General features: G+C 38.7%; 1 long non-coding RNA gene across 2 annotated transcripts in view; it reads left to right on the forward strand.

Annotated features, from left to right (window-relative positions):
- Window positions 1-23,341, forward strand: part of LOC129012264 (uncharacterized) — a 111,526-nt gene that overhangs the window by 737 nt on the left and 87,448 nt on the right. For both annotated transcript variants that reach the window (XR_010123959.1, XR_008493590.2), the window contains exon 3: window positions 14,617-14,733. This is a non-coding gene — a long non-coding RNA (uncharacterized LOC129012264). The remainder of the gene's footprint in view (window positions 1-14,616; window positions 14,734-23,341) is intronic.

Below are 23,341 nucleotides of genomic sequence, written 5' to 3' on the forward strand. Positions count from 1 at the left end.
TTAGTAATAATAATAGCTAATATTTGTTGCATTCTTTCTATAGGCAAATGCATACTTGCAAAGTGCTGAGAGATAAGTGGTATAATCCCTACTTTAAAAATGAGGGAACAGGCTCAGAGAGGTAATTTGCCATATAGCTAGTAAGTAGCAAAGCCAGGATTGGAACACCAGCTGCCTGACTTTAAAAGTGGCATTCATCAAGGACTGCCCAAGGACACGGGGCAAGGAGAGGCACAGGCTGAAGCTTAAGTCAGTCTTTATGAGAAGGGGTTGGACCCCCAGCCTCCTCCTCTGTCTAGCTCCTAGAATACTACAGCTGGGTGTAACAGCCTAAGGCGGAACGGTGTGGGAATGTCCTCTGGAGAAACTTATTGGCCCTACTGAGGTTTCCCTACATTGTTGACTGGAGTTCCCCAACCACAGAGCCCTCATCCCGTCAGTCCCTATAAGGAGAAACCCATGTTTTAAGAGTCTGAAGTTATACTTGAGAGTAGTTTGTCCTTCTCATACATCCTCAGAAGGGATACTTAGGGAGAACAGAGAATGGGAAGATTGTTTGGATGTGTGCCAAGTTTGATTACTGTTGGAAGCATATTTAAGCGTAAAAAAAAATCAAACCTTCAAGACTTCTGATTATGTTTGTTTGTAGATCCTGGCTGAAATTAAAGACAAGAAAGCAGTAATGATAAATATCTCAGTCAGAATTGCATATTTGGTGCCCAGAACAAATGGGCAGTCATCCAATTATTAGTCTGGATCTTTTCCTAAAAACAATTTACCTCTCAAATCTCATTTCTGCTAGAGGAAAGCCCAAGATTTTGCTAGTGTAGGGGAGGACAAGATTAAAAAAAAGAGGATGTGGGAATTTAGGAGGGAGCAGAGTTGCAACAACTGACTGGTATCATCATGTGGGTGGTGGGCAGAAAAGCCTGGAGCTCGGAAAATCTGGGGGACCTGAGTGGAATCCTGGAGCCAGACCTCTGATGGCCTTGACAATCTCCCTTGGACTGCAATACGATTAGGATGTTTCCACTCAACTTTCCCTCCCTCTCTCTTTCACCTGCCTCTTAGACACGTCCAGCTCCAGCCTTTTCTGCCTGTCCTCCCATGTTCTTTCATACAGTCATTTCTCCTAATAAAATTCTGTACATTTAACCCATCTTGGCATTTGTTTCTCAAAGGATCCAGAATAACATCATCATTTCCACATCTACTATATTTTGTTTACTTAATCTTTTATTGTCTACCAGAATGTAAGTTCCAGGAGAGGAGAAATTTTGTTAAAACACCTAACACAGTGCCTGACACATCAGAGGTTCTCAATAAATATGTACAGAATGAATAACAAATGCTTAAAAAATTAACAATTATTAATATTATCAACTAAACCAATGAATAAACACATGATGAGACCCATCAGTTGTCAGCAACCAAAGTAGTCCAGTGTCTCTCAGGAATTTTAGCATTCTTGCCATGCTCAATCACTGGCTGGGAGTAGCCCCTGGGAAGCATAGCCTTGAAGCAAACATAGGAATGGATTTCAGAGAGAAACAGCTGGGACTCTTGGGTCAATTATGCTCCTGGAGTTCAACGTCTGAGAGGCACTTTCTCATCAGCCACAGTGATAAATGCTATGGAAAGAAAATAGAGCAGGGAGGAGAATAAAGATGGCTAAGGCAGGGAATGTTGCAATTTAGAATTGGGTCACTAAGGTAGCCTCAGTGAGAAGGCAACATTTGAGCAAGGTCTTGAAGAAGAGGTGGGAGTTAGTGATGAGGATATTTATGGGAAGAGCATATCAGGAAGGGCCTGTGCAAATGTCCTGTGGTGGGTCATACCTGCCATGTTTTACGAACAAGCCTAGTGTGGTTAGAGAGCTGGGACTAAGAGAGGCTTAACAGGAAATTTGGTTGGAAATGTAACGGGTCCCAATTCATGCGGGGTCTAGTAGGCCATTGTAAGGACTTCAGCTTTTACTCTGTGTGGGATGAGAAGGCATTGAGGTGTTTTGAGCAGAGGAGTGTTTTGCAAGGGTGAAAGCAGGAAGACCAGATAGGATGTTATTACAGTAATCCAGATGAAAGATGATGGTGGCTTGTGTCAAGGTGGTTAACAATGAGAGTGTTACCACCTTGGTTGTACCGTGGTTGTATCATGGATAACTTTTGATTCTGTTGGTGGATTGGATATAGGGGTTTAAGAGAAAGAGAGGATTCATAATCACTCCTTGCCTGAGAGAATAGAAGTCGCCATCAATTGAGATAGTGAGGTTGATGAACTAGGTTTTTTTTTTTTTTTCCTTTTGAGGGAGAGGATGGATACCAAGTTTTGGAAAAGTCAATTGGTTCTCCACATGGAGATGTTGAGTAGGCAATTGGATATACAAATTTGGAGTTCAGGAAAGAAATCTCAGGTGGATTTATAAAATTTATTGTAACTACGGAAGGATCACAAAACATACAGAATTATAGTTCAAAAAGCAGCGTACGTTAGTGAACTAGCTTCCATTAAATATTAACCTTATATTAGTGACCAAATTCAGCCTTTGTAAAATAGATGTATAATAGAGCGCTATCTGCTGTCATTTATCTTATTGAACTACTTTTACTAAGTATTTTTGTTGTATTCCAACCAGTGTAAATGAGGATGGCAAGAGTTAAAAGTTACAGTCAATTAGTTGACATTATATTAGGAAGTAGGGATATAAGCGATTATGAGACAGTGCTCCTTCTTACAATGAATTTACTGTCTAGCTGGAGAGATAAGACACATGCTCAAAACAATTAGAAGACAAAAGAATAGTAAACCAACCGTTATTGTATTCTGATGAAACAAAGTGCTAACTATTGCACAATTTGAGCCCAGAAAAGTATATCATAGTGAATGATAGTAGTGTGTGGGATTAGCAGTGAGTGCAACATGAATTGAAAATTGAGATTAATGTGAGTTGCAGGAAAGCTACTGCAGGGAGAAAGTAGACTTTAGAAACAGAGAAGGCATTTCTGAGCATCAGAGGGGGTGAAACAATGTGTTAGAGGTCCATAAGGGAGATTGTCCTGTCTGGAGCAGAAAGGAGAAATTAGAGAGATTGATAGAGATATACATTTATACATAGAACTTGATGTTCAGGGAAAGTGAGAGAGAAAAGATCAGATTCATATTTCAGGGAAATAAAACTGCCAACTGTCTCAGAACATATAGAAAGAGGGAAAATTCAGGTAAAGAGATCCATCAGGAAGGGTGACTATGAAAGAGTCTGTAGAAAGAGCCTGTAGAAGGAGACTAAAAAATTACTGATGTTCCACAAAAGGAAAAGTCCCCAGGGTTCTTCCTCACCTTCAGAAGGTCTGAACTCAGGACCACAAACTGGATGAACATGAAGGACAAAGTAAGTAGAGGAGGAGTATTTAAGGTGCTAATACAAATGTGTTAGAACCCAAGGGGGATGGCAATGGGAATGACCAATAAGGAAGAAATCTACAAGAAATTTCAATAAGAGCGTTCAACTGGAGAGAAGGATGAGAATTTGATAGGTTCCAAATGAAGTACAAAATAGGAGCTTGAATTAGAAATTTCAGATAGAAAATCGCAAAGAAATGAAATCTAATGAAATAGTGACAGGAGAAAATTGAAGGATGCCAAAGGCAGGAAGTCAATATTTTTAGAATGTATATGTGAAAAACGTCTCTAGAGCCTTTTTGAAACCAGATCCCATGTTAAAAAACTGGATGCTCTGTTCTCACTCACAGGTGGGAATTGAACAATGAGAACACATGGACACAGGAAGGGGAACATCACACACCGGGGACTGTTGTGGGGTGGGGGGAGGGGGGAGGGATAGCATTAGGAGATATACCTAATGCTAAATGATGAGTTAATGGGTGCAGCACACCAACATGGCACATGTATACATATGTAACAAACCTGCATGTTGTGCACATGTACCCTAAAACTTAAAGTATAATAATAATAAATTAAAAAAAAAAAACAACTGGATGCTCATTCTCCTTCTGTCTCTTCTCTCTTTCTTTCTCTCTCTTTTTCTTCCCGTCTTTCTCTCTTTATAACTTCTCAGACTTCTGGAGGCCAGAATTAGTGTCACGCTAAGAATATGGTGTTTACTTTTTATACTACATCTCTGAAGGAATCATTAGAAAAATCTTCAGTTTCAGATTTACCATGTGCTAATGAGTCTGTTTCTATTTTCTTTTTTTTAATCCTTGACCCTTATTCTCTCACATCACTGGACAAGGTGAGTTTTTCATCGACCTTTTATTCTTTTATTTATTTATTTATTATTATTATACTTTAGGTTTTAGGGTACATGTGTGCAATGTGCAGGTTAGTTACATATGTATACATGTGCCATGCTGGTGCACTGCACCCACTAACTCGTCATCTAGCATTAGGTATATCTCCCACTGCTATCCCTCCCCACTCCCCCGACCCCACAACAGTCCCCAGAGTGTGATGTTCCCCTTCCTGTGTCCATGTGTTCTCATTGTTCAATTCCCACCTATCAGTGAGAATATGTGGTGTTTGGTTTTTTGTTCTTGAGATAGTTTACTGAGAATGATGATTTCCAATTTCATCCATGTCCCTACAAAGGACATGAACTCATCATTTTTAATGGCTGCATAGTATTCCATGGTGTATATGTGCCACATTGTCTTAATCCAGTCTATCATTGTTGGACATTTGGGTTGGTTCCAAGTCTTTGCTATTGTGAATAGTGCCGCAATAAACATACGTGTGCATGTGTCTTTATAGCAGCATGATTTATAGTCCTTTGGGTATATACCCAGTAATGGGATGGCTGGGTCAAATGGAATTTCTAGTTCTAGATCCCTGAGGAATCGCCACACTGACTTCCACAATGGTTGAACTAGTTTACAGTCCCACCAACAGTGTAAAAGTGTTCCTATTTGTCCACATCCTCTCCAGCACCTGTTGTTTCCTGACTTTTTAATGATTGCCATTCTAACTGGTGTGAGATGGTATCTCATTGTGGTTTTGATTTGCATTTCTCTGATGGCCAGTGATGGTGAGCATTTTTTCATGTGTTTTTTGGCTGCATAAGTGTCTTCTTTTGAGAAGTGTCTGTTCATGTCCTTCGCCCACTTTTTGATGGGGTTGTTTGTTTTTTTCTTGTAAATTTGTTGGAGTTCATTGTAGATTCTGGATATTAGCCCTTTGTCAGATGAGTAGGTTGCGAAAATTTTCTCCCATTTTGTAGGTTGCCTGTTCACTCTGATGGTAGTTTCTTTTGCTGTGCAGAAGCTCTTGAGTTTAATTAGATCCCATTTGTCAATTTTGGCTTTTGTAGCCATTGCTTTTGGTGTTTTAGACATGAAGTTCTTGCCCATGCCTATGTCCTGAATGGTAATTTGCAGACGACATGATTGTATATTTAGAAAACCCCATCGTCTCAGCCCAAAATCTCCTTAAGCTGATAAGCAACTTCAGCAAAGTCTCAGGATACAAAATCAATGTACAAAAATCACAAGCATTCTTACACACCAACAACAGACAAACAGAGAGCCAAATCATGAGTGAACTCCCATTCACAATTGCTTCAAGAGAATAAAATACCTAGGAATCCAACTTACAAGGGACGTGAAGGACCTCTTCAAGAACTACAAACCACTGCTCAAGGAAATAAAAGAGGATACAAACAAATGGAAGAACATTCCATGCTCATGGGTAGGAAGAATCAATATCGTAAAAATGGCCATACTGCCCAAGGTAATTTACAGATTCAATGCCATCTTCATCAAGCTACCAATGACTTTCTTCACAGAATTGGAAAAAACTACTTCAAAGTTCATATGGAACCAAAAAACAGCCCGCATCGCCAAGTCAATCCTAAGCCAAAAGAACAAAGCTGGAGGCATCACACTACCTGACTTCAAACTATACTACAAGGCTACAGTAACCAAAACAGCATGGTACTGGTACCAAAACAGAGATATAGATCAATGGAACAGAACAGAGCCCTCAGAAATAACGCCGCATATCTACAACTATCTGATCTTTGACAAAGCTGAGAAAAACAAGCAATGGGGAAAGGATTCCCTATTTAATAAATGGTGCTGGGAAAACTGGCTAGCCACATGTAGAAAGCTGAAACTGGATCCCTTCCTTACACCTTATACAAAAATCAATTCAAGATGGATTAAAGACTTAAACGTTAGACCTAAAACCATAAAAACCCTAGAAGAAGACCTTTTATTCTTTAGTAGACCATTGGAAGGGATTTAATTGCCATAGGCAAGTAACAAATAGTATGTGAGTAGGGTGACCACATAAATCAAATTAAAAAATTTGACCACATAAATCAAATAAAAATTATTTTGATTTGTTGGTACTATAACATACCCATTTCATTGTGAGGTAATTTGAGCTTTATGGTTTAAAGAGTAAATGAGGAAAAAATAATAGGCTTCAAGACAATGTACAGTTCAGATGCTTATCTTACTTGAACTCTCCATGACACTGGGCAGAGTTAATCTCTCCTTCTCTCTTCACTTGGCTTCCAGGACACCTCTCTTGATTTTATTCCCATGTCATTAGTCTCTCCCTCTCAGCCTTCTTTGCTGGTTCTTTCTCCTTTTCTCAATGTCTTAAAATTGCAGTGCACTAAAGCTGCAGTTGTTGGTGATCTTTTCTTTTCTATTCCTTTCCACTAACTCTCAAGATCTCATTTAGTCTCATTTTAATGCCATTTAGATGCTAAGATTCATGCATTTATTTATATCTCCAGCCTAGACTTCTCTTCTGTGCTGGAACTCCCTTACCTTAGAAATCTGTATGCCTCATTCTCTCACCTTCTTAGGTCTTTGCCGAGATGCTGCCTTCCCAATGAGGCTACCTTGACTACACTATACAAAACCACAAATCCCTCTTTCTGAAACTACGTATCCTCCTCATCTGGCTCTATTTTTATTTTTACCTTTATCATGTTCTGTAATACTATATGACACACTTTTTTGGGGGGTTTATTGCCTGTCTTCTTTCACTAGAATGCAACCTCCATGCAGAGAAGGTCTATTTTTTATCTGTAGTCTAAGTACTTAGAGCAGACTGGTACATAGTGGACACAATAGATAATTGTTGAATGGTAATCATTATGATCCATTTGATTGTACAGTATGTGTCAAATGCCTTATAGGCCTACTTAATGGATTGGGGAAATTGACATTCAAAAAGATTAACTAATCTACCAATGGGTGATATATCTAATAAGCAGTAAAACCAGGATTTAAATCTAGAGCTGTCTGGACAAAAGGTTCCATCTTTATTCACCATACTATCCTACCTCTATTTTTTCCTTAGTTGCAATGAGACACCACAGCACAAGGTTTAACCAGACATAGAATACGATATTATGCATGACCCGCAAATTCAATCATTTTGATGATTTGTGGAATTGATTTTTAAGACTGGAAACAGTTTACAACCATTTTTTTTGACATTTGCTTAAAGATTAGAATATAACATTTTGTAAGCAAACAGAGTCCACAATCACTTTTTCTTTGAAATTTACTTGAAGCTTAGACTATAATTTTTTGTAAGCAAAGTGTTCCAGAGATATACCACTACAAAAAAAAACCTCTACTTGCATGTAGTCAAATAGTGTGTGTGTGTGTGGTTAAGCATGCTGCTGTCTCTTTAAACAGCTATGCAGTGCTTTCCAGCTAAGTCTCCTAGAGGTCAAACAACTGCTCCATTTAGTGGAAAAGGATATTTAACTAAACCAATTGACTTTTTAGAGATAAAAGGTGCAGCTGTTTTCTGAACACAGCCTAAGTTATCTAATATCCTATCAAAAATAACCACAGATAAAAAATAACCTATTACCAAACCAAGCACACAGCAAAGTCTCCCCAAATACCCATCAAACAAATTGAAAATCTTCTATAATTTATTTCCCTTCTCATGTCCATGTAACATGAGAAACCAATATTTAACATATTTGAGATCTTATATCTTAGTTTCCTCTGCCTCAGTTTACAAATGGACATGAAAATAATCAGCATCATAGAAAGTATTAGCATAGCTTTAAACTGGAGAAAAAGCAGGAGGCTAAACAGTCTGTAATTATCATTCCACAAAGATCAAGTACTACAGGGTACCTCAGCACAGTGCATTTTTCTCTATCAATTTCCCACTTACACGTCCACAACTTGTGGTGCTTTTATACCCTTGTACAGTGTGTACCATACAGGAGGATGAAAAAGACCATCTAGGTTGAACTTTAGATGTATTTGGTATGAGTAAGAGCATTCAGTGTGGACCATTTGCCTTATTCACTTTCCTTCCTTTGTTAGTAGTGTAAGGAAGCCGCCCTTTCCTCAGCATTGTTTTCGGATTTGGGTGTATTTAAAAATGCTGTTCCACTGTGATACCTTTACTTGACATTTTCATTTTTAGCCAGTCAATTCAACATAATATTTAAAATATTTGGACCAAAAAATGTTCCTGAAATCAAAAGCATCTTGAATATGTTAATAATATGTGGTAGTGCATACTAAACTGGATGTTTAAATTATCCAGGTTGCTTCTGTGTGTGCTCAGCTGTTATATGAGCTTTAAAAATGTGAGCTTTTTTTGATTGTTGTTTTGAGGGTTATTTCTCCTTTTTCTCTCAAAGTTTGTGATTTTAGTTTAAAGAGTAACTGGTTGTAAGTTTCAGCATTTGGGTAGTTTTTGCCCCGGATTTGCACAAAGACATACTAAGTGGGGTTTCTTCTATCAACTGAACTTGTTGCATTCCCTTTTTCTCCTTAAGTTTGAATCTCAATTTTTGTTGGTATAGCAAAATAAATACCCTCAAATTTATATTGATCTCATAAATGCAAATAGAGAAATTAAAACTGATCGTTGAGAAGCTGCCTTGCCTATAAAGAAGTTATTGATTCTGTAGATCTACTAGACTCCCAAATGTAGATATGGACCTAATATGTATATCTAAAATACTTATATTCCCCCATAAAGTCTTGAAGAACAGTTTGGCCATCATAGGAATACAATTTGGGAACTGAATATGGAATTGGAAAAAGAAGTCACCGCTATGTGGAAGCCCAGTACTTTGAGTTCTGATCACGTAGTCATTCATCTATTCATACATCACGTAGTGATTAAACATCTATTGACTGTGTAACTGACATCATGCTATGTGCAGAGATAAAGATAAATAAGACAATGAACTTTTTTAGTGGAGAACATAAGAGGTACACAGAAGACAAGTGAATACTGTATTAAAAGTGAAAAGGTCACCAAAGTCAGAATCAGGACAAGGAAGGCCAGAGTTCAGCGAAGTCATCCTAGCAGAGACAGCAGTTGAGCTGAGTGCTTGAGTCTTTCAGATTTGGACAAATAAGAGTTAATTAACCAAGATAATGATTCTGGGATAGGAGGTATAGGGAAGTAAGGGGGACATGGCATTGTCACAGCCCCTGAATTTCTAGATCATTATAGATAAACTGAATAATTTTTCTAGGTGCAGAATTTTTAGTAGGTGATGGAATGACATCTTACCAAATTGTCCATGAACAGGCTTATACATCCACAGGTTATTATGTAAAGTATGTGATATTCAAAGACTCTATGTGTATACATATATACACATATGTATTATAAATATGTTTGTCTCTATTAATGATCCTTAGCTAATTCATGTACATCAAAATCTTGTTTCTCTTCCATTAGATAGTTAATGAATGTAGATGGTTTTGGAATCAGAGATACTGGCTTATTTTCCAACCTTTCCATTTACTAGATGAGTGAACTCAAGAAAATCACTTAATATCTGAGAGAGTGCATTTTTTCAGGTGTACAATGATGGGAATAAGAAATATGTCAAAAATTTTTTTCATCAAGATTAAATTAGTATTTAGGTAAAGATGGTAATAGGCTACAATAGATGCTTAATAAATGGCAACTTTACTATTACTATTTATCTTATTGTACAAGTCCTGTTCTTAGAAAGGTATATTAAATCTTGCAGGCGTATTATTATTTCTTTCAGTGCTATTACATTTGCCGAATGCCTCTTCTGACGTATATAACCTAATACTGCAATTGACTTGTTCGGGAGAAAGACCAGAGTCTCATTCTTCCCCATGAACCAAGAAGCTACCAGATATCTTCATTTCCAGTATGAGAAAACTGAGGCATAGATGGACTGACTGATTTGGGCAAGGAGCCAATTCATTAAATAATAACACTCCTTGTCTTCCCATTAGATTCCCTATGGAAATCTTGGAGGGCTCGGTCTGAGGTCCGATTCTTTTTCATTATGGAAATATCCTATAAGATTATCCAATTAGATCAGTTTCTAGGCAGAGCCATCACTCTGAAGGCTAGGGTGCAAGCCAGTTATGTTAAAGTGGATTTACATGCAAAGCAAGAAATGAGCCAGCTGTCAGTGTGTCTGCCTTTCAGTCCATTTCACTATTAAGAGTGAAGGCTCTGAGGTTTCATTTACCAACAGATTGGGTTCCAGACAATTGTAATTCTAGCTTGAAGATTTTTGGAAATAAGTATTTTGAAAGATGCCAACTGAAAGTTTACTTCCGAAATATTTAATGGCCTCTCTTTGGAGAGATGGATACTTTGTAGGGGCCAATGTTTATTGCATGCCTTAGATAGGCTTTGAAAAAGAAAACTAAAAAATAAAACCACACATTTTCCATCTAGAAGTTTTACTCTTGCATAGTGTTAAAAAATTTTTGTTATTTCATTATTAGATCTGTCATGCAAAGTGAAATTCTTTTGGGTTTATAGCCTTCCTTCCCCTCTCCTCCTCTTTCTTTTCTTCCCCTCTCCTTTCTTTCCTTTCTCTCCTCTTCCCTCCCCTCCCCTCTCTTCTCCCTCTTCTTCTCTTCCTTTTGGTGAGATTCTAACTGTAGGAGTTAGATTGCTTAATGGGTGTCCAGGGTAAAGACTGAAAGAATTACATTATGCAGTGAAGCAGTGGTATGGGTGGGGTGAGATTTAAAAGAATATTAAGTTCCAAGAAATATAGTTGCCACAAACAGTTCTGTAGGAACTCCTTTAGAGCTGGAGGTTAATTAGAGTCCTTACTTCCTGTGAAATTTGAAGGCCTAGAGCATAGCCCAAATAGTGACATAGGGAGCTGCCACTTTGTACCCACATTAGTTGGCCATCAGCCACTTAAAAAAAAAAAACTCAGCAACAAAAATATTCCTTTGTATGTATTTAATTTCAACCTCATAACATAAAAAATACTTCAGAGAAAACATTTAAAAGCAATTTAAGTGTAAATTTCTTTCTAAGTGAAATTCCAAAGAGCAGTCTACTCTTCCTCATAGGCCTTGGAATTCTTAAATATGAAATCCTAAGCTATTTTGGTATTGCAATAGTAACCAGCCTCCTAAAGGGAGTCCCTGAATAGAATAATAACAGTAATTCAGTTGAGAAACAAAGGTCAAACCAGATGAATATCTCGTGTTAATTTTGTCCAAGGCTTTATTAACATACTATGGTTTGCCCATTTGACATTTGATTTTTATCAAGTTATATTCTTATCTCCATCCTTTATTTATATATCTCTTTTGGAAATGAATATGAATGAAATAAAAATCACAACCTTTTAGGGTATGGGGCAGATCAATTTTCCTTTCTTTGAATTTACCAAATCTGTTTGTGTGAGGAAGCAAGGAAATGCATTTTTTGGGGCCTAATGGAGTAAGTACATTATTATGTTTCCCAGAGCTATTGAAGGCAGTAAGCCCACTTCTAAGTGAGCAAGGTAAACACCCCTCAGTTTTGTGTTGAGCTTTGTATGACTACTGGGTCTTCTCCCCCATCCTAGGATCTACTAAGCACAAATGTACATGTGACAAATGGAATGTAAACAAATGATACCCCATGGGTACACAGCAGGGGAAATGTACAGAAATGTTCTTACATGCCATTACAAATGGTAGCCTCCAAGTGCCAAGTTAATTATAAAAAGGAGAAGCAGTGACTCCCTAACATACGGCTCAAAATAAAGACGGGTTTGTTCACAAAAAAGAATGTAACAATTCAGTTCTGTGCATTTGTTTATTGATGATCTCTTTTTTCCCCTTACGTCTTGACATTCCACCAAAGCAGGCTGCATGATCTTCCCCTTAGGAAACAACTCAGAGCTTAGCTTTATTTACAAGCTTTATTCTACTAAAGAGCAAAATGTTCCATCTGATAGAATAGATGTTACATGGCAGCCTACTGACCTCTCTATTTGGGACAAATATTCAACTCCTACAGAGAAGTCCTAAATGTTAGCTGATTCATGGTCAGTTTTTTTTCTTTTGTATTTACTGAAGACCAAACCACTGACTTTAGTTTATTTCTTTTTTTTTCACCAGTAGGATGTTTCTCTACTTCATGTCAGATTCTGCAATAAACAAGTAGCTTTGGGCTGCGAATTTGAGCTTTATAATTTTTCACCTCCATTTCCTTCAAAGGCACCAAGTTCAGGCTACATTAGAGTTTCACCTTAACAAGAAAAAGATGGTAGGGTGTTGGGTAGGAGGAAGCCTAATCTTCACACATTTTGGGAATGCTGTGAGATCAGGGTATTTGCATGCGGGCTTCTAGGAGAAATGGGGAGACAACTATAGAACTGATCCTTTGATTCTGGGGCTCCAGGAACTTCTAGAAGCACCCTGAGTAGTAAGAAAACTCACCTTGATATAGGAGACTATTGAAAAGACATATATTTCAGTTTAGGATACTGATTATTTTTGGGGGAGATATACTTTTGTGTGTATGACCTAAATGTCTCTGATTTCAATCTGAAGGAAGCTGACCTCAGGTCCTCTCAGTAGGAAGGGGTGTAAAAACTAATGGAAAATTATGCCATTTGGGGCCTAATAAGATTAACTCTAAAGACTAGGGAGGAGAGGTCCTAGCTCCAAATTAGTGAGCTCTGAGCATGAGTAAGTAGAGAGAAGAGAGAAGTCTAGAAAGAGAGGACCAGCATGATTGAAGTAGCAGTTGCTAGAGTACAGCTTATCAGAGGATGGGGCAGAAAATTCCAACAAAGAACTAGGAGAGCATGGGAGCCCCCTGGGATGAACGAAAAGGACTTGGACTTTTAGGAGTGGCACACATTCACAGGCTAGGAGCTAAAGAGTCAAAGATAATTGCAAGTGTTACTATGTCTTTCGTGGTCTCCCTGGCTCTCTAGGAGTGGTGTGGCCTGGGGAAGATCTTTCAGGGCACAACGGCTATTCCACTACCAAGATACAAATTAAACACTCTACAGAAAAAGATTACAATTTGAAGACAAGCTATATTTTTTCTGAAGTTGCATTGTTAAAGTATTAGAATAACAGTTGAGAGCCCTTGCTTCATACAGCAATATTGCTGCAGCTTTTATTCCTATTATTGACAATAGCTTTTAGTTCTTTTCGCCAAATCAAGGAGTTCTAACACATTTAGTACTTGTAGCTAACATTCTGACTCAAGTGGCATGCATAATTAATTCCACATCATGGCCAGTTTAATTTCTTCCCTTTCATCCAAAAGTGCACAGAGGTCTTGATTATATCCTGTATCCTCACTACCTGTATGAAGCCCATCTTGCCCCTTCTCATATTCCCTCCCTCCCTTTAACCACAGAATTGTCATTCTAAGGGAAAACACAACTAACTGAGTCTATTTGTTAATCTACCACCTCTCAAAGTGTCTAGGTCAAACTGAATAGTATATTTAGTGGAGAAAACACTTTCCATAGTCTAAATGGAATGTGAGCCTATGCATTCATGCTTTACTGAGTGGTCAACTCATGTATGAAAAGAAATGATCCCAGTAGGTTAGGCATTCTTAGTCACAGGATGAGATAGGAAGTCAGCACAAGATACAGGTAGCAAAGACCTTGCTGATAAAACAGGTTGCAGTAAAGAAGCAGGCCAAAACCCACCAAAACCAAGATGGCTGTGACAGTGACCTTTGCTTGTCTTCACTGCTCATTATATGCTAATTATAATACATTAGAATGCTAAAAGACACTCACCAGCACCAGGACAGTTTACAAATCATGGCAATGTAGGGAAGTTACACTATATAGTCTCAAAGAAGGAGGAAACCTCAGTTATGGGAATTGCCCACCCCTTTCCTAGAAAACTCATGAATAATCCACTTCTTGTTTAGCATATATTCAAGAAATAACTACAAGTGTAATTAGTTGAGTAGCCCACACTGCTGCTTTTGCCTATTCTTTTGTTTCTTTGCTTCTCTAAAAACTTGCTTTCACTTAAAAAAATAAAAAAGAAAAGCAGTGATCCTTTCCTTAAGGAACTAGCTTGAAATAAGTAGGCCTACTGTGGGAATTACATTTTACATACCACTTGTGTGTCCACTGGTCATGTGTTGGTGCCTATGTGGTTGGTTGGAAAGGATAAGTCGCTTGGAGTGACAAATATAATTTCGGGTTCAAACATGTTGCTGGGAATCAAATGATAATTGGAAGTCTCTTGAGATCTGAAACTCTGTTGGCAATGTGAAAGTTTTCAGTGATGCACACCTTGAAGTCATGATTGTTGTGGCATGGTTGATTTCATTCATTCAACAAATATTTATTGTGTATTTACCATGAACCAGTTACTGTACAAGGAGTTGGTGGTGGAATTGAGCAACATGGAAGCTGTCTCTGCCCTCTTGGGTTTTAGCCTTCAGTGGTGGAAGACGCGAAAGAAGCAAACAGAGTCTTAGATCATGGTAAGTGCTATGAAGAAAACAAAGCAGGACTTTGAATAGAGTTACTGGTTGGGGTGGTGGTGGTAGTGAGATGTGCAGTTAATTTAGACTGAGAAGTCAAGGAAGGCCTTTGAGGAGATAACGTTTGAATTGTCTCAAGCTGAAAACTCAGGGTTCCTTCTGAATTAGATTCCCCTTTTCTTAGTTATGGACCTATGAAGTTCAGCTAAATATAGTACTTATTTGGTTTTTATTTGCTCCTTCTAAATTAGGCAAACGTTTTTTTCTGTTGCCATGTAAACATTTAATAAGCTTGCAAATTGGGCATAGGGAAGAGTTTCTTTCCTTTTAAGAATCACAGTAAATATCTCACAACTAGGGGAAGTTGCCTCTGGGTAATTGGTGGTACTTTACAAAAAAGAAACTCATGACTTTAATAGCCAGGCTTTAGTTGTGTACATAGCTATTTCAGAGATAATAGAATTTTCTTCCTAATGAAAAGCTGTTTTGCTTTCAGTAATTCCCTGTACTTATGTACTTATGTCTTATTGATGGCTTCCCACTCAAAGAAGTTACCAAAGAAGTCATCTCAGCCCTTTGCAGAGGTTAGCTGTGAGAAAAGAGAATTAATTTAGGTAATTCCCACCTATGGAAGAGCCATCAGCCTCCTACCCCATGTCTTCACTGTTAAATCAATTTGCTGGACATTCCTTCTTTATTCATTTTAACCAGTTCCATGTGTAGTTAGATTCTGGAGTGAACCTTGCAAGAGTGATAATTTTTTGTACCCTCGAATCCAATCCATTTCCACTAGATGTTGAGAGAGTAGTCAGTTACTGTCCTCATGCCCCCTCCTGTGATGCTTCAGGAGATATCCATTGGGGGTTTGCCCTGGAGGCCACCCTGTCCTTCTCCTCCACAGAGTTAAATAGAAAATACAGCTCCACAACAGAAAAATTGTAAAAGCCCTTTTAAAAGTGATGCTGATTTACAGGAATGTTTGAATGAGGCGTTTTTGTTCATTTTGGATTCATTTATTCACCAATATTTATGGAGGCATTGCATGGATAGGTGGGGAGATGTTAGACTGTGATGCAGGTCTGCTACCTGTGAAAAGAGAAGGGCGAGAAAGGAAGGATTGTGTAGGAAGAGCTTCAGACCTCTGCAGTTTTGAGAAAGTTTTGGATAGGTTTATGGGGAGTTCCTGAACCAAGGTTGCCCATTAGAGAAGTCCCATGATGAAACCACTTGGCTCTAGTTCTCCTACTGCATTTAGTCATCCCAGGAGCAGCCAGGGGAAGCATTGCCTCCCCTAGCCTCATGAGTGAACACCTGGATGGATCTGAAGGTGGGTTCCTGGAGGCTGTCAGTCAATCATACCTTCAAAGCAAGTTTTCTTGAAGGGAGGCTTAATATCTAGAATTTTATCTTCAGTGAAGGAGAATGATAGATTGAAGGACAGGCATGGTTTTGTTTTGTTTTGCTTATAAATTGAAGGTATAGTTTTGGACATGATAAGTTTGAAATACCTGAGACATTCACGTGGAGGTGGATACACTACAGAGAAGCTCAGAGAAGGGAGTTGGGCTAGAGATATCAGTCTTGGAGTTGCCATCATTTATGGAAGGTATTTAAAGCCAAGGAAGTAGTTGTGATCATTTTGGGGGAGACTATGTAGAGAAAGATGAAAGTGTCCAGGAGAAGGAGACAGTAGGAGCAGCCAGAAAGGTAGGAGGAAAGCCAGAAAAGTGTGCAAAATGAGAAGGTGTGACATCAGGGATCAAGTGAGACAACTGTATCCAATGAGAAGAGAGCAGAAACGTAGAGAAGCATATTGGCGACATGGAAGTCTCGGTGATTTCTTTCTTTCTTTAGTTTTAGTGACATATTGAGTTCAGAAGATAGTAATAAGCTAAAGGGAGAATGGAAAATGAGGTAGTGGAGTAAACATGTATTTAAAACTCAAGAAATCTGGCTATTTATGGGAGCAGGGATTGAGGCAGTGCTAGAAGTGGGTATGTAAACGTTCTTGTTTTCAATGAGTGCAGATATTGGAAGATGCTTGTAAATGTATAGTAATGATCCCATGAAAGGCAAACAATTGATTTTGTAAGAGAAATAAGGGATAACTAAGAAGATGAGAGGAGTGCATCTCCCAGTGGAGGTGGAAAGATTGGCCTTTTCTAGAAGGGAGATGGATAACCATGTGTTCTAGCATATGGAATATCATCCTCCCCCCAGGGGTCTGTACTGCCTCTGCTGTCAACTTTTCATTTGTCCAAGGGAGACTGGAATAGAGTCTTCATTCTGCCTAGTAATGTGCTTAGCTAGGGATTTTCTTACCAGGGAAGAAGAAAAAAAAATGATATTGGGGGGAGTTACAAGCAGTCTTTGTCACAAGATTGTTGGCTTTTCCCTTTAATTTCAAAATGAAGTGCAAACCTTTTTTTTTTTTTTTTTTTTTTGAGACAGAGTCTCGTTCTGTCACCCAGGCTGGAGTGCAATGGCACAGTCTTGGCTCACTGCAATCTCTGCCTCTCAGGTTCAAGCAATTCTCCTGCCTTAACTTCCCAAGTAGCAGGGATTACAGGCACCCACCACTAAATTTTTTTTTTTTTTTTTTTTTTGTAGTTTTAGTAGAGATGGGCCAGGCTGGTCTCGAACTTTTGGCCTGGCAGTCAAAGCCTTTTGTAGCCTGTGCTCACCTACCTGCCCCCCATACTCTCCCCAGTTTACTAACCACTCCCTGATATGAAATACATCTGTGACGCTACACAGATTCTTTTTTTCTCCCTAGCTTTAGAACATCTTTTCATTCTTCCAAGGCCTGATGAAAGGACCTCTGCTGTCTGAAGCCTCCCTTTACTAATAGAACAAATCATTCTCTCATATGTGTCTCCACAGCACATTGTATCTACTTTTATTATATCCCTTAATAAATTGAGGCTTCAGATGTATCTGGATATCTGTCTGCCTGCTAGTACATGAAGTCTGCAAGTTCAGAAAATGTTCTAGTCATCTGGAAGTAACTGCTTGTTTAACTGTTAATGCCAAACTCATAAGATACGTTTTTAGAGAATTTTTTCTATAGGTTTACAAAGGCCATTTGATGGCATCGGGTGGGATTCATTTCACAAAAGGGTAATGACACAGCAGTTCTGCATTGGGTCTGGTATTTGGGTGGAAATGCAGCTGCTCCTACAACATTATCATTTCTTCTTGATAGCAAGAACAGCTTTAACCCAAAGACAGGAATATTTGTCACAGGGTAAGTGCCAAATGGAGAGAGAGGAAAGTGGGGAAACATACTTCTCTTGAATGCACTCCCCTTCTTTCTTTCCAGTTTGACTCCTCTGGAAGGGCATACGTGGGGAGTGCCGGAGTATGTACCATAAAATATATTGGGATCTCTAGCCATCCCTCTTTATATTCCTAACATTTTATAATGATAATAACTAAGCTGTCCCTAATTGCCAGCTTCTACAATAAGTGCTTTGCCTTTTTTTCTCATTTAATTCTTACAACGATACTGTAAGGAAGGTACTTGTATTATTTCCATTGGATATTGAGACTAAGGGCCATAAGGTGACTTGCCTAAAGTCACACAGACACACAACCTGCAGCAGAGTGAGAATATCAACTATTTCTGCCTGGATCTAGAGACTGAACCCTAATCACTGTGCTCTGAAAACTCTAGGTTGACTTGGTCAGTGTGTGTTTCTGCTGGGGAGGCATTAGCAACCTTGGGCAGAAAGGCCCAAGATGATGTTGGAGTTGATTTAAGAGACACTTGGGTGTGTGACATATCAGCAGGGCTCTAGGTCAAATTTCAAGAAAAATAGAGTTTCTTTTAGTGTTTTCCGAATTCTTCTTTCTTATAGTCTATTGAATGATGCTTGCAGCTGTCCAAAGCTCACCTGAACTCAGAGTTTCTGTTTTTTTTTTAAAAAGTTTTATTGAGATATAATTTAACATCATACAATTCACCCATTTAAAGTGTATAATTCAGTGGTTTTTAGTATCTTTACAGAGTTGTACATCCATTACAGCAATCAATTTTAGAACATTTTTATTACCCCCCAAATAAACCCTGTGCTCCTTATCTGTCTCCCCCATCTCACTGTACCCATAACCCTAGGAAGCCATTATTCTACTCTCCGTCTCTATGAATTTGCCTATTTTGGGCATTTCATATGAATAGAATTATACAATATATGACCTTTTGTGTCTGACTTTTATTTAGCATAATGTTTTCAAAGTTCATCCATGTTCTAGCATATATCAGAACTTCATATAATTTTATTGCCAAATAATATTCCATTTGTGTGGATATACCACTTATTTATTCATCAGTTAAGGGAAATTTGGTTCATTTCCACTTTTTGGTTGTTATGAATAATGCTGCTATGGACATCACTCAAAATTTCTTATGCCCTTTTTTCATATTTCTACTCAAAGCTCCCACGTTCTCATTGCACAGATGTTAGTTTGGGATCAGAGAACACTGGAATAGTCTAATTATTACAATTCATACTGCAGCATAGATGACTGATACACTATATGCATTTTAAAAGAGGAGTGTTATAAACCCAATACACCTCTAATTGTTGAAGTCATTGCGGGCAGTTCCTTTTGAGAAACGAGCTCTTCCTAGTTTCCTGTTCTTACACTAGCCGCCACCTGTCATTGTTTTCTCCACACCCACAAAATGCCCAAAGAAGCTACTTAGCATCCCACTCCTGAAAAGCTGCCAAGCCTGTGAGCAGTTCAGTGTCTAATCCATTTTCATTTTCTTCTGCTCACACTCTATTTTTCTTCTCTACAGCAATGTTCTCTGTGTAAACAAAAAGATTATTGTCCTGAGTTTTGTCATTACTCATAATTGCAACCTTTCCATAATCTCTTCTCACCCTATCACCACCTTCCCTTTCTTCTAGTTCACTCCTTCTAGAACCATGATCCCAACAATTTGAACCTACCTACATTGCCAGTTCATTGATCCTACTACCTGTAGGATCTGTCTGACATCTTTTTTTTTTAACTGTCCATCATCTTCTTGACATCCTCTCGTCCCTATTGACCAAACTTAAATTCAATTTTCAACCATTCTAGTCACTCCCTTGGGGTCACCCTCAATTCCTTGCCTTTTTTGGCTTCAGTTTTCTTCCTTGACAAAGCCACAAGTTAAGTCTCCCTCTCTGTCTGCTATATACCTACACCAATGAATCTGAATAGGACTAAAGAAAACAGAAAATCTTGCTCCTCTGTACAATTTGTATAGGTTTGTCCCATTGTAAATTAATCACTACCTACTTCATGTGGGCCTCTGATGCTTTATGCTTCATCCTTAATGCTGCCAGGAAATTATGTTTCTCTAGTCCATTGACTTTTCCACTTTTTTTTTTTTTTTTTTTTGTGACACGGTCTCTATCTGTCACACAGGCTGAAGTTCATAGCTCACTTTGTCTTCCACCTCCGGGGCTCAAGCCATCCTTTGGCCTTAGCCTCCCAAGTAGCTGGGACTACAGGTGTGTGCCACCATGTTTGGCTAATTCAAATTTTTTTTTTTTGTAGAGACAGGGTCTCCCTATGTTGCCCAGGCTGGTCTCCAACTCCTGGGCTTAAGCAATCCTCCCACCTCAGCCTCCCAAAGTACTGGGATTACAGGTGTGAGTCACAATGCCCAGCCCCACTTCTCTAGTTAATTTTTAAATTTTCACAGCTCTCCTAAAACCTCAACACTTCCTCCGTTATCTTCAATCACAACTGAAAGAGAATTCTCCAGACTCCAACCACCATATTTACCATCTACTAGTGTCTGCATCCATGAAATCTAACATCTGTGCTTATTTCTATTGTTTCTTCTTAGAGAGAAAGGTCATCTTTTCACTTGTGTGCTAGATCTCATCCTTTCTTACCTACTAAAGATCATTGGTCCAGCAGTTCTGCTCTCTCCTGTTTTATCATTTTCTCACTTTTTGGGAACATTTTCACCAATATGCAAATATATTATTAGATTTCCTATCTTAATGCAATGAAAACCAAAGCTTTCTGCTGACTCCATCATCCCTGCCAGTTACTACCCCATTCCTGGGCCTTCCCTTGCAGCAAAACTCTTTGAACCAGTTGTCTCTTATCACCAACTTCTTGAGATTTCCACTAGAAGAGCCAATCAGTGTCTCAAACTTAATATATCAAAAATGGAACATCTGATCTCTAACTTTGTAGTACTTCACCCCCAGCTGTCTCATCTCAGTTGATGGCAATATTACTTTTTTTTTTTTTTTTTTTGAGATGGAGTTTCACTCTTGTTGCCCAGGCTGGAGTGCAATGGTGTAATCTCGGCTCACTGCAACCTCTGCCTCCCAGGTTCAAGCGATTGTCCTGCCTCAGCCTCTTGAGTAGCCAGAATTACAGGCACCCGCCACCATGCCTGGCTAATTTTTTGTATTTTTAGTAGAGACAGGGTTTCACTGTGTTGGCCAGGCTGATCGCGAATGCCTGACCTCGTGATCCGCCCACCTCAGCCTCCCAAAGTGCTGGGATTACAGGCGTGAGCCACGTGCCCAGCCGGCAATATTACTTTTTTAATTGCTCTGGGTCAAATTCTTAGTTACCCTTGAATCTTCTCTTTCTTTCATACTCCATATCCAATTAGTCAGAAAATCCCATTTGCTATATCTTTAAGCTATATACTTCATCTGATCCATTCTCATCATCTCTACTATGAACACTCTGGTATAAGCCAATCATTGTCACTTACTCCCTAATTGATCCCCCTGATTCCATTCTTGCTTGTTACCTTTTATTTCAACAAAGCAAAAGCCAAAGTACTAACAATGGCCAACAAAAACCTGGACAAACTGGGCCCCCACTAATCTCTGGATTTTTCCCTACTACCTTTCCCCTCCTATTCACAGAAGCTGGCATATTCTACTTCAGGGCCTTTGCACAGGAACATAGCTTTTGCCTGGAGCACTCTCCCCCTTCACTTGCTCTAAGCCTTCTCCAGTGTCCCTTCCTAATGAGGTACACCCAGGAAACACTATTTAAATTTTTGTAGCATCTCCACCCAGATCTTCCTACCCTGTTCTGTTTTTGCATAATGCTTGTTACCATCTAATACACCATATAGTTTTTTTTATTTTTAACATGTTTATTTTTATTTATTTATTTATTTTTTGAGTCCTGAGGGAACTGGGATCAATGAAAAACTTACATTTCATGAAAATGACCCTTAAGTTTCAATGACAAAAAATTACCCTTTGGTAATATTTAAAATGTTAAACTTGTATCTGTATTACCTTGACTAAAAAAAATTCTCAATTGAAAAAGAAAACAAATCCTAGGCCAGGCATGGTGGCTCACATCTGTAAACTCAGTATTTTGGGAGGCTGAGGCAGGAGGATCATTTGAGCTCAGGAGTTTAAGACCCACCTGGGCAACATAGTGAGACCCTGTCTCTGCAAAAAATAAAAAGAAAATTAGTTGGGCTTAGTGGTGCACACCTGTAGTCCCAGCTACTTGGGAGACTGAGGGCAGAGGACCACTTGAGCCTGGGAAATTGAGGGTGCAGTAAGCCATGATTGTGCCACTGTATTCCAGCCTGGGTTACTGAGCAAGATCCTGTCTCAAACAACAACAACAACAACAACAACATCCCCCAAATCTTTATGCCTAGAATCACTTGACACCTCTGAAAAATTTTAAATAAGAAATAGATGCAATCACATTTCAAAAAGATCATTGGGCAACAGTGAGGAAAAGGAGATGGAAGAAGTGCCTAATGGAGCTAGGGAGAACAGGTGGTTGTTGATGACTCCAAGAATCCCAGGGAAAAGTGATGGAGGTGCAGCAGTGAGGAACAGGACCCAGTGGGGACAGAAAAGTGAACTATGAGCATGTCAGCACTCTAGGACATGGATATGGGAAAGTGAGGAGTGTAGCCTGACTGCCAGGTTTGTATTTTTGTAACAACTGGCTATCAGGTGTTGCTGTCACTAGAAAGGAAAAAATAGGGAGAAGAAAAAAATAATGAATGCAGTTCTGGAATATGTCACACTTTGAGGCTTTGCCACGTTTGAGGTGCTTTTGTTAAACAATTAGTATTCTTTGACTAAAAGGACTGGTGATCCTTGTTAGTGTCTTCCCAGAATTCCCTTCTGGATTTCACACCCAATAACATGGGTTAACATGCAGCATTTCAGTGGGGTCCACAGTACCTAGGTCTTGCCTTTCAAATCAAAAAGGTCCACCTTAGAAAATGTTTATTTTTTGCTGTCTGTCTCTCCCCACTAGAGTGTAAACTCCATAAAGTCTGGGGCTTTTGATTGTTTTGTTCGCAAGCATTTAGTTCTGGGTCATCGTAGGTACTCAGTAAATATTTGATCAATGAATTAATCTGAAATTGAGACATGCATTCAGGGTCGTCTATTAAATGTATTGACCAAATTGTTCTACTATGTGAAATATCAATCTTCTTTGAAATTTTGATACTGAAATCATTTATTAAATCTGATGCTTATTAAAAAATAGATATATTATCATCCCCACTACCACCCATATTGTAAGCTTTCATTGACATGGTTGTTATTTTAAGATTTTGCAATAGAAAAATCTTTTAGTCTAC

Source organism: Pongo pygmaeus, chromosome 1, assembly GCF_028885625.2.
Source record: "Pongo pygmaeus isolate AG05252 chromosome 1, NHGRI_mPonPyg2-v2.0_pri, whole genome shotgun sequence".
NCBI classification, from domain to species: domain Eukaryota; kingdom Metazoa; phylum Chordata; class Mammalia; order Primates; family Hominidae; genus Pongo; species Pongo pygmaeus.